This window comes from Pinus tabuliformis, chromosome 5_1 (assembly GCF_031772625.1).
Source record: "Pinus tabuliformis cultivar Carrire ecotype Pingquan chromosome 5_1, CPIR1, whole genome shotgun sequence".
Lineage (NCBI taxonomy): Eukaryota > Viridiplantae > Streptophyta > Pinopsida > Pinales > Pinaceae > Pinus > Pinus tabuliformis.
In genome coordinates, this window is record NC_142305.1 from 428,395,457 (window position 1) to 428,406,773 (window position 11,317).

The window sequence follows — 11,317 nt, forward strand, 5'->3', positions numbered from 1 at the left end:
TATGTATTTTATTCTTATTCAATTTAATTAAAAAAATACCATATCCATATTTCACACATATTTGGTTTCCTTGTAATGCTAAACTTTTTATAAGTTATTATGATTATGAAATTATATTCTTTTCGATTTAAGTTTTCAAAATTATCACTATTTTCGCATTAAAAAATTATTAAAAAATATTGTCCATTTATTTTATTTTATCAATTTTTAAATATATTAATTAAATTGAAAAAACTAAAATTTAAATTATTAAATTTTCTACTAATAACTAAAAAAAGACTTTTTGTTTTAAACTATTAAATTATTTTTAAAAACTAGATGTAACACCCTATACTACACCAACATTTACTTTGGTTACCAAGTTATACTTATTACTTTAGTTTTTACTTTCACTGACATAGAATGTTAAAGAATTAAGGCTGCGAAGCCAGAATATATTTCGTTACTTGATTAATGAATAATTAAGAGTTAAAATATTTTGTCAAGAATTGAAAGAAACAGTTATTAACCACCTAAGACAATTAAAAACAGTTGCTCATCTGTTTCCTAAAAGGGAAAAGTTTCCTAAAAGGGAAAAGGAGGGAAAAGCTTGGGGCTTGGAAGAAAGGTGAGTAGAGTAAAAGGGGGCAAGAACCATGCTGCACAGAATTTCCTTGAGCTGGATGAGATAAACCAGTTGGAAAACTGTTAAGTATAGTCGGAATGGTATGTGACTTGAGGCTGTACTGTGGGTCCCAATGCCCAAGATACCTGCAACAGACTTGTTTTACTGTCAGGAGAAGGGAGCTCAGGAAGAGCTCCAAGGGTGAGTTTGGACATAATTGCCAGATCAGTGGCCGGATGGTGAGACCTTCCTAAAAAGGGAAAGAACTTAGGCATTCCTCTAACCAAAGAAACAAAACAATAAATATGCGAAATTCTGAAAGTACACAAGCTTGACAGTCCACCAGGAGGTTCGATAGTGAGACCAAATCAAACCCAGAAACCATACAGTAAGGCGTTTGCCTATACCTTACCTGTAGATGCAAAACACCAGAGTTAAATCCAATAACAGGAAGACACATAAACGATTATCATGCGTAATACATTCAAGGGTTTCAACATTACCTGAGACGGAGTAACTCTAGATTGTAGAAGACTGCTAGTATCTGAAACCCCTGCGACAATTATTAGTAGCTCGTAGCAAGTATAAAAAGGATAGAAAAAAACAATCTTGTAGCTAGCCTTGGATATTACCTCCACGGACCTGCAGACATCCAACCTCGTCCTCCTTGGGGCATGCGAAACAGCAAGAGTTCAAATACCCTGCACAGCGAACCAGATGAGCAGAGGAATATAGCTTGCAATTCGAAGCAAAGACTGTCAAAAGGGGGATATCTATTAAGAAATAGAGACAAGTTGTGATTACCTAGTTTAACGCCATAATCCATTGGAACGAGGAGGGCGGACTCATACCGCTCCACTGCAACAAACCCTTAGCCAGGTTGTAGGGCCGAGGTTCAAGACCATGCTTAGCGCCAAATGAAAACCTCAAGCAGCGAAACACCCAGAACGCAAACACAGCACTAAACCCTGAGTGATGGGAGTTGTTGGATCGCCACACCCAAATCCTAAGGTGTCTTTTTCACCAAATGTTTCCAAATTCCAGACCCTTCTGTTGTTGGGTCCATTCCATTGAATGCAAGAATAACAAGTGTCAAAGGTACATCGAATTCCTCCACCTCTATTAAAGCGACTTAACATCAAAAGAGAATGCCAAGTATTAAACCGAGGTTTATACATTTCGGATGTGAAAGATTGAAACATTAAAAGCCCATAGAATATTCGAATGATTATATTTATTACATATGATAAATCTTAAAAGTAAGTTTAGTTTAGTAAAAAAAATGTATGTATATTCTATAGGTGTTACCCTGAACATATAATTTGATTTTATCATGCATTTCGATAAATCCTAAGAAACTAAAATGAAACATAAAGTTACAGAGCAAAAAGTACATTCCATTAAAATAGTAATGAAATCCTAGATTATTAGGTATCCTTTTCATACCAACAACATACATCATATTTAATTGTTAGATACATGTATGTAAAAACAATTGGGAGTGTATTTAGAAATTAAAATTTAAATAATATATTTATATGGATTAAATAATTAAATAAAATATTCTTTATTTTATTAAACAAAATTACATGTCAATTTAATATATAAATTAATATTTGTAATTTTAAATAAATATTTATTTTTTTAATTATTAATTCGATTTCAAATAAGGATCATTAATTGTCGTGGTTGTTACCTTTCATCGGGCAGAAGGCTGGGGTTCTTCATATTCAAGTTCATCAGAATTTCGGACACGATTGGAACTTGTTGCAAACATATCCATTAAAGGGTTTTCTTTAGCCTTAGAATCTCTCTCTTCTAGTTCTCGGAAAGAAACTGATTTCTGGGGAGGGTCCATTCTTTTAATGAGTATAAGATTTAGAATACTGACCTCTAAACCAGTCGTTACTGGCTCTGATACCAATTTTTAGTAGGGGCTTCTGGTCACAAGCTTGCAATAGTGGGGTGCTACAGTGCTGGTGCTACAGTGCCGCGCACTCCACGCGCTATGTTGTTGTCGCTTCCTCTGCTGACTTGGCCTTGCTGTGTCTCTTCGATTCTCTCTGATCACTGACTCCTGATGAACCAGTGGTGAACCTACTCAGAACTTTCACGCTTTCGCAGCCCCGACAATGGCTTCCTCGCCTAACAATGGCCTTGGAATCCCTTCATTCCTTTGGCAAACTTCCTGCAAACTTCGGATGTAAGCTTCAGAGATAACTACTACCAAAGCAGAGTTTATATATGCGCAAAATATTCAGATGCAGAATGGTATACTCATTTTATTTTAGAATGGATAAAGCTTCTTACAGAGAGATTCTTTATAGAGATTGACTATCTTCGCATTTATTGAACTATATGTTGTTCGCAAGGAACAAGCAATACCGAAGGCTACCTGGCAAAAGATAGGCTCGCCTCAGAATATGACTTCAACTCATATACAGACTGGATGACTTTCTAATATGATTCAACCACTTTAGGTTCTCACCAGTGCCGAGCACACTGATGCGCAAGCTCCCAAATCAGCTAAGGACTTGAGTTCTTCTCGTGATGCAAGAAGATCGGACTGAATGTCCGCAAATGCAGAGCAAGAGAGGCACTCGACGACTCAAAACTCTTAAAGACTCAGACTGACTCAAACTCCGAATGCCTCAGCAATGAGCCTTACCCTCCTTATATAGGAAGTGAGGGGGGACAAGCATTACTATGGATCATCCGTGAACTGACCTACAAGTGGATGGAATCATTACTTTTAGGTACCACCAGGGCAACGTCCACACAAAGGTTCCAATCCGAGTGGATGGAATTATTGCTTTCGAGTAATGCCAAGGCATCATCCGTCCAGCAGATTCCTGTCTGACAAATCCCACGAGAAAATTATGATATTGACAAAACAAAGTGGATGTTTTCATAAAAGCCCACGGGAAATATTATTTACACAGTGAAAACTTTAGTACAGCAAAGTCCACGGGAAATCTGGTCACAATTAAGCCTTTCTCACTGGTACTTGTATTTACAATATGGATACTTTTACTGGAAAGCCCATGTGAACCATCAAAATACCTTTAAATCAGGGAATCTATCTCTTTTATACAACAGGTTGTCCTAGGCTTTAGTGTATATCCCGCGGACTATCATTGGTTTTCCCAAAATAATTTGATGTTTCACTTTGGTTAAGACTAACCATTCTAAGTGTTCCCTCATATATTCCTGGAGTGAATAGTTTAAGTTATGGAATGGAGACCATTCTTTGTCTGTCATGTCTTTAACAGTTTTGTATATGGTATGAAAACATTCTCCAATACCATGTTCTTGGCACCAATTGCAATATTTTATTCTGTACGCCTCATGGTATATAGGATCCATGGCAGTTCTGCATACCCCATAATCACTCCACCATTCTCGAAACCACTGACACTGTTGATTTCTCTGAGAAGCAGCTAATGTGCTAAATTTTAGCTTTGTATAGTGAGTTTCTTCCTTGCCATCAATATTTAGGAAGTCCCACCATAAATTTTTATACCCTGCAAAATCATACACAGTGTTAGGAAATATAATCTTTGGATCATTTAGAGGCCAACGAGCACAGGGCTGAATAGGCCAATGTCCTTGTTCATTCCAAAGATATCTGGTCCGATAAAAACAAAAGCATTTTTCATAAATGCCAGTACTACGCCCTACGTGAAACCAAATCCTGCCAATATCATGAAAGTTATGTTCTAAAACTTGGTGCGCAATCCCAACATCTCTTTTAGACTTATCATATATCATGTCATGAATCCATTTGCTACCTTTAGGGTACACTTTTCTTTCGGGTACAAAGTGCTGGATGTCAGTATGAGGCTGCAAATTGGCGTCCAGGACCTTTGTGTTTCTCAACTGCCAGGTGGGTTTCCAATTTCTTTTGTATTCTTCCCAGTCTTGGTTATTTGGGATGATCCTTAGTACTTTTTGTTTTTGGTGTTGGTCCCACTCAGTGATGATCATCATGACATGATCTCTGTCTTCAATATATTCCCTACTAAGAAAATCAGGGATACTGTTATCCTTTCCTCTAATATGTTCCACCTGAAAATCAAAGTTTGCAAAAAGAGCTTGCCATCTGGCAAACTTGGCATCTCCAGCCTTCTTGATGTCTTTTGTTAACACCTTCTGCAAAGCAGATGCATCAGTTATAAGCAGAAAATATTTGTTAATGAGATAAACTTCAAACTTACTGATGCAATTACATGCTGCCTTTATTTCCTTCTCTATTGTGGAGTAGTTTAGCTTGGCTGGATTCCAGACTTTGGATGCAAATTGACCCACCTGTTCCTATTTTCCAACCTTTTGTTTTAAAACTCCACCCCATCCAATATTACTTGCATCAAATTCAACAATTTTGTATGCAAGATCATCAGCGACATATAAAATAGGCAAGGATTTTACCTTGGCTTTGATGTTCTGGACTGCTTGTGTATGGACATCTGTCCATTCTGGGAGATTCTTCTTCAGTCTTTTATTCAATAATCTTTTGTCACTGACACAGTATTGATAGAAGTTGCTGACATAGTTGAGGCAGCCTAAGAACCTTTGCAGTTGGTTCTTGTCTGTTATGACATCTGCAAATTTGTCTGCAAACTCGAGTGCATGTTTCTGCAAAGAAATCTACCCATTGCAGATTGTGTGGCCCAAAAATTTGATAGAAGTCTGAAAAACTTCTATCTTCTTTTTGCTAAGCACCAAGCCATTGTGCTTAACCAAATTCTTAAATATATTTACATGCTTAAAATGATCATGAATAGTTTTAGAGAAAATTAATACATAGTCTATATATACAATTAGTCAATCAAAATATGGCTTGAAAATATTGTCCATTACCTTTTGGAATTTTGATGGAGCATTCTTTAATCCAAAAGGCATGACACTCCATTCATAATGTCTTGCTGGTATACTGAAGGCAGTCTTGAATTTATCCTTTTCAGAGATGGCCACTTGCCAAAATCCTGCTTTCAGATCAAACTTGGAGAAGCTTTTTGCCCCTGCTATCCTTCGAATTAAATCCCCTTTATGAGGTATCGGATAGGTGTCATCAGCTAGGACTGAATTTAGAGGCTTATAATTGATGACTAGCCTTGGGATGCCTCTAATTTTCTTAGCTCTTTTGTTTACGTAGAATCCATAATAGTTCCAGGGACTGTTTGATTCTCTTATCAATTTTCTGTTCAGGAGCTGCTGAATTTCTTGTTCACAAAGATCTTTGTATTCTTTGCTCATAGGTATTGCTCGGCTCTTACAAGGTTTACTAGCATATCCTTCCTTGTAAGGGAGCTCCACTGTGTGCTGCTTCCTATGCCAAAATGCATTGGGTTCTTCTGAGCAGCATTCTTCTTCAATCTGTTTCTTCAGATCTTCAATCTTTCCTTTTATCTGAGGTTGCTTAAGTTGTTCTTCAATTCTCAGAGTAGATTTCAGATCTTTTAGATCTGAAAGTCTGGCTTCTGCCTTGTCCAAATTTTGTACAGTTTGGACCATTGTTGAAATTCTAGGATTTGAAATATATGGAAGCTCAATTTTCTTCCTTGTCCCTTTAGATGTGGGGACATATATAAAATATCCAGCGTTTCCTCCTTTGAGTCTGAGTGACCCATGAGGTTCTACTGCTGTCAGAAAGACATTGCCAAGTATGCAATCCACTGGAATGTCAGCTACTGCAAATTTTAAATAAACACAGTGAGTATCAAAGCAGAGAGAGGCTTTGGGTACCTCATATCGGAGCTTTTTGTTACCCAGGCCTACTACCTTTCTTTCTGCAGCTACCCAATATTTCGCTGGAATATTTTTCATGCTAAGGATATTTATGTCGGCTCCAGAGTTTAAAAGAGCAACCATTCCAAACATTTGCCCTTTTATGCAGACATTTACTTTGACATGGTGTTGCTGATAGGAGATAGTTAATAATCTCATATCTCTGAATCCAAAATTAGGATCCTTTATTCCTTCAGCAACCTGGACTTCTTGGTTACTGCTATATTGAGCAGTATCCCATGGCTGATCATCATCTTCTTCTTTTGCCACTTGTTTACCTTTCTTCAGTTCTGTAATGTGAGTTTTCATTGCAGAGATTTCTGCCTTGAGATTATGAATCTCACGGCTTACTTCTCCTAAAGTGAGTGATCTCACCCTACCAGGTTTTTGATGATGCATTTGAAATGATTTTGTATTTCTTTCATATGAAGCATCAATGAATAGGGACTTCTTACCTGATTCTTTGGAAGCTTTGGATTTGAGCTGGTTTGTAAAAGCTTCGATTAGGGGGTTTTTCATGTCTCCTTCCTCCATGGCATGTATTTGGGATAAAATTTTCAACTCGTCTTCTTCTGTTGCTGCCATGAGGACTTTTTCTTTTTGTGGCTTGGGCTTTTCCCCTTCTTCACTTGATTCACTATAATATTCAAAATCAGAATCATATTGGACATGACAAGCACATTCTTCAGAGTCAGAACATAAACAATCTAAAGAGTCAGAATCTGAATATTGTTCCATGTGAGCCTGTAGTTCTTTGAGCCTGTAGTTCTTCTGCAGAAGAAGAACTGAAAGAGTCATAAGATGATTCTTCTATCTGATGCTGCTGTGCAATTTCCTTGATGGTAACATTCGGGCAGCGCTCTGTTTTGTGTGCATGAGAACCACATTTCATACAGATCATTGGTCCTCTTCCTTCTTGCTTAACTTGTTTGGCTTTCTGAGCAAAGATTTCAGATTTTTTACCCCTGTTTAACTTTGATTCTTCGCCTTGTGGACATCTGGAGGATGTATGTCAATTTTGCCCACATAACCAACAAGTAATTTTATTCCACTTCTCCTGCTTGGCTGTGCGCAGGTGAATATCAGAGGGATTATAATAGTGTGTTCTGGGAACATACTTATAATACCCTTTCTTTGTTCTAGAGGCTTGGCCTCGTACTAGTTTGGAATATTTTTTCTTGTCCTTTGGATATTTTCCTCTGTTTTTGTAGAAAGTTTCTTTAACTCTCTCTTTCCTCTTTTCTTAGCTTTCCTTCTTTTTACCAAAGAATCATCCGTTGTAAGCCCATACTTGCTGCAGATGGACTTCTTGTCTGGCAATCTGGAAAGTTCTTCTAGAGATTTATTTACCTTTGAGCTTGTGCAAAGACTTACCAATCTTTGTAATGTGAGCATATATCTCACCCCATGTGTATGACTCAAAAGGTAGATGAAAGACTTCTTGCAATATAATATAATCTAGAAATCTGGATGGCAGGGCTGCAAGATATACCTATTTCCATAATAGGTTCTTAGAATCTTTGACCTCATAGATTCTCTGCATCCAGTCTCTGTGGAAGTCTTCATATTGGGACATTTTGTGGCATTTTAGATTCATCAAAATGACTTCATTTTTATCAGCAATTTCTGTTTCACTTCCACACCAATGCTCTAAAATCATTGATGTTAATGCACCTACCATATTGCCGATAAGTGTGCCATCAGAATCATGAATTACATCTGCTTTCTCATCTTTAAGAACTTATGCTTCCATTGTTTCAATGAGCTTAGGAGAAGATTTTGTGTCCCACCACCTGAGGAGTGTCCATGTAAAACATTGAATAATTGTCCTCCAAGCAACAATTTCACTTTTCCCTATAAGACACATGAGTTTATACTTTGTATACATCATGTCAATCATCTGCCTGATTTGGTCGACACTCATGTTATCTATGTTGCACTCTCTGTGGGAATCTAGGAAGAAAGCGTGTGATTCACGAAGTTTTCCTTTTCCTTCAATGTCAATGTGAGGTGCTAGATATTTGGTGAACCTATACTCAACAGGTTCATATATTTAACAATAACCTTCCGCCCATTATACAAAAAATTGGGAATAGTATTTATTTGTCACACGGAAGATGTATCTCTTTCAAAACAAAATGTACAATTAACATTCACGTTTTGACACAAAATCCTGCAACTGGAAATCTGACGCTGCGTATTAACAATAGTAAATGTGAAAGGAAAGTATTCACCGATTCCGGCCCTTTGATAAATCTGTCGCCATTGGTGTTGGTGCGCTTCCTCATGAAATTTAAATTGTTACGCGCAAATTGGACAGCATAGCAGAAGTAATACAGTTATCATTATTATTGCCATGGCCATGGAGGAGGAAGAAGATCACAACTGCGAATTATGGTACGCTTGGCCACCGGCTCTTCCATTTTCTTGTTTGGAATTAACATCTTCTTCATCATCAATGAGGTCGGCATCTGTCACAAAACTTTTCCACAGCCAGTGCTTTTTCCACACTCTGTCCATCATTTCTTCGATCGGCACATTCTTCGTCTCCGGAAGGAGAAACAGCACAAAGAGGGACGTAATGAACACCCAACCAGCAAAGAAGAAGAAGATGCCGTATTTGAAATTGCAAAGCATTGACAGAAACGCCTGTGCAACACCAAATGTGAAGAGCAGATTCACGCACACCGTCACGCTCTGTCCAGCGGATCTTGTTTCCAGGGGAAATGTTTCGCTGGGAATCAACCATCCGAGAGGTCCCCATGACCATGCAAATGCTGACACGAAAACGCACACCATCAACACTATCACAGTGGCCGTCGCTTGAGAAAGCTGCTGCCCGTTCTTCAATCCCGTCGCCAAAAGGATTCCAATAATCACCTGCAATATTCATAATCACAATTATCACAATTATGTTTCACCATTTCGGTATAAACAAAGCTATGAAATAGAAATTAAGGATAAGAGCAAATGGTGATAACCTGTGAAATGAACATCTGTATTCCTGCTTCCAGAAGAAGCACTCTTCGACCAAGTTTGTCCACCGAGTAAATGGAAATAATAGTGGATATGACATTGACTGCACCGGTAATAACCGCAGAGCAAAGAGAAGCATCGCTCTTGAATCCCAGGGTCTGGAAGAGCACGGGAGCATAGAACATAATGGCATTGATACCAGTCAACTGCTGGAAGATCTGCAGAAATATGGTTATGACAAGCTGAGGTCTATTCCTGCGCTTCATCAGGTTTCGAAATGGATGCTTAACTTCCGCGGCTATTTTACTAGCCTGAACTAGTTCACTGAACTCTGCGTCCACATTATCGGTTCCTCTGATTTTTCTCAACACATTCTTGCCGTCTTCCAGGTGTCCTCTTTCAATCAGACTGTTAGGTGTCTCTACTAAACATACAGACCCCACAGATAGCAGAATAGCAGGGATACTTGCCAAGCCCAAAGAAAGCCTCCATCCCCAAGGCTTGATCTTAGCTGTAAAATAGTTGACTAAACTTGCGCACAGAATGCCTATTGTAATATTCAGCCGGAAGAGGATGTTAAGAGCCCCTCGAATTCTAGTCGGTGCTATCTCTGACAGGAAAAGAGGAACCGCCTACATTTACAGAAGAGCAAAGGCCCTTTCATCACATCAGTGTTCCAATAGATAGACTTAAAGAAAAACACAATGATGTCTAAGATTTATCCCAAAATGAAGGCAGGCAGAGCATAAGATTTAGAGGAGAATAAGAATCAATTGAGTATATACCTCACAAATGTAATAGAATGTGTTTTAATGCAGGGTATGTCGAAATGTTTTAAAAGAAAACTCAAAGAATCCAAATACATGCAAAGTTTGTCATATCAAATGTGTGTAGTCAGATTATATGGAAAATAATATACAATAAATGCAATAATTTAGCAAACAGAAGTCAGCTATTAAAGGCGATTTTTGCCTGAGGGAATCCGCAGGAGCGATTCCTGTGCTAATTAGTTGAATCTCCGTATTAAATCAAAGATTCTGTCTCATCAGGATTATGAATCCTCTGTTTACAAACCTGATTAGCAAATCCGACTCCACATCCAAGTAATAATCTTCCGATCATGAGCATCAGAAGATCCTGGGCCGCGGCATTGAAGGTGACTCCGGCAAGAAAGGAAAGGCCGGCAATAAGCATGGTCGGTCTTCGGCCAAATCGTCTAGTAGTATACGATGCAAAAAATGTGGCTACAGGGATGATGTAAAGAGTTGTAATCCTTGATTGTCGTACTTACAGTATGTACTTTGCTTCCCCTCGTGTTCCTTGCGCGCCACGGCGGGGAAGAATTTCACAAGAAAGTCGTCCATGCCAGTCACTCCGCCTGCAAATTAACACAATCAGCCGTCTGATCTCAGATCTTGGATGTAAAGCTCTAGGAGAAAATGATCTCAGAGACTATCCACCTATATCCATTGAATGCCACAAGATTTCAAACTCAGTGAGTTGAGCGGTAAATTTTCAAAATTCAAATGAAATGGTGGGTGGGTGGCTATTGATGGTGGTGGTGGAAGAAGAGGGAAAATAATGGAAGGGCTTATGGAATTCACTGTCCATTACATAGATTTTTGTCACTTAATGAAGTGATGTCTTTCAACTATTTATTATGATACACAAAATAATAAATAAGTGATTTAGTGGTAGATTTTTCCACTTAGTAATGAAGTAATGCTATTCAACTATTTATTGTTATACACATAAATATAATTATAGCAAGTAAATGTCAAAAGCTGGATGAAATAATTGGGATTGGGTCCATAAAAGGTTTATTTTTTTTCCCAAAAAACCATTTAAATATGTGATTAGCAATTGCTTTATGTGTAATAATTGAAATATTTTGTTATTGAAATTATTAAAATATTCATTTTAAACAATATCTAAATATTATTTAAAAAC

At 37.8% G+C, this 11,317-nt stretch overlaps 1 long non-coding RNA gene and 1 pseudogene across 2 annotated transcripts; both read right to left on the reverse strand.

Annotated features, from left to right (window-relative positions):
- Positions 1-687: 687 nt before the first annotated feature.
- Positions 688-1,798, reverse strand: LOC149165324 (uncharacterized). Its single transcript, XR_016260098.1, has 5 exons — positions 1,409-1,798; positions 1,237-1,305; positions 1,108-1,148; positions 930-1,016; positions 688-750 (listed from the first exon to the last, which is right to left on the reverse strand). It is a non-coding gene; the product is annotated as an uncharacterized LOC149165324 (long non-coding RNA).
- A 6,629-nt stretch (positions 1,799-8,427) lies between these two features.
- LOC149165325 (sugar transport protein 13 pseudogene) lies at positions 8,428-10,561 on the reverse strand (annotated as a pseudogene). Its single transcript, XR_016260099.1, has 3 exons — positions 10,442-10,561; positions 9,373-9,999; positions 8,428-9,271 (listed from the first exon to the last, which is right to left on the reverse strand). The product of XR_016260099.1 is annotated as a sugar transport protein 13 pseudogene (transcript).
- Between the last annotated feature and the right edge of the window lie 756 nt (positions 10,562-11,317).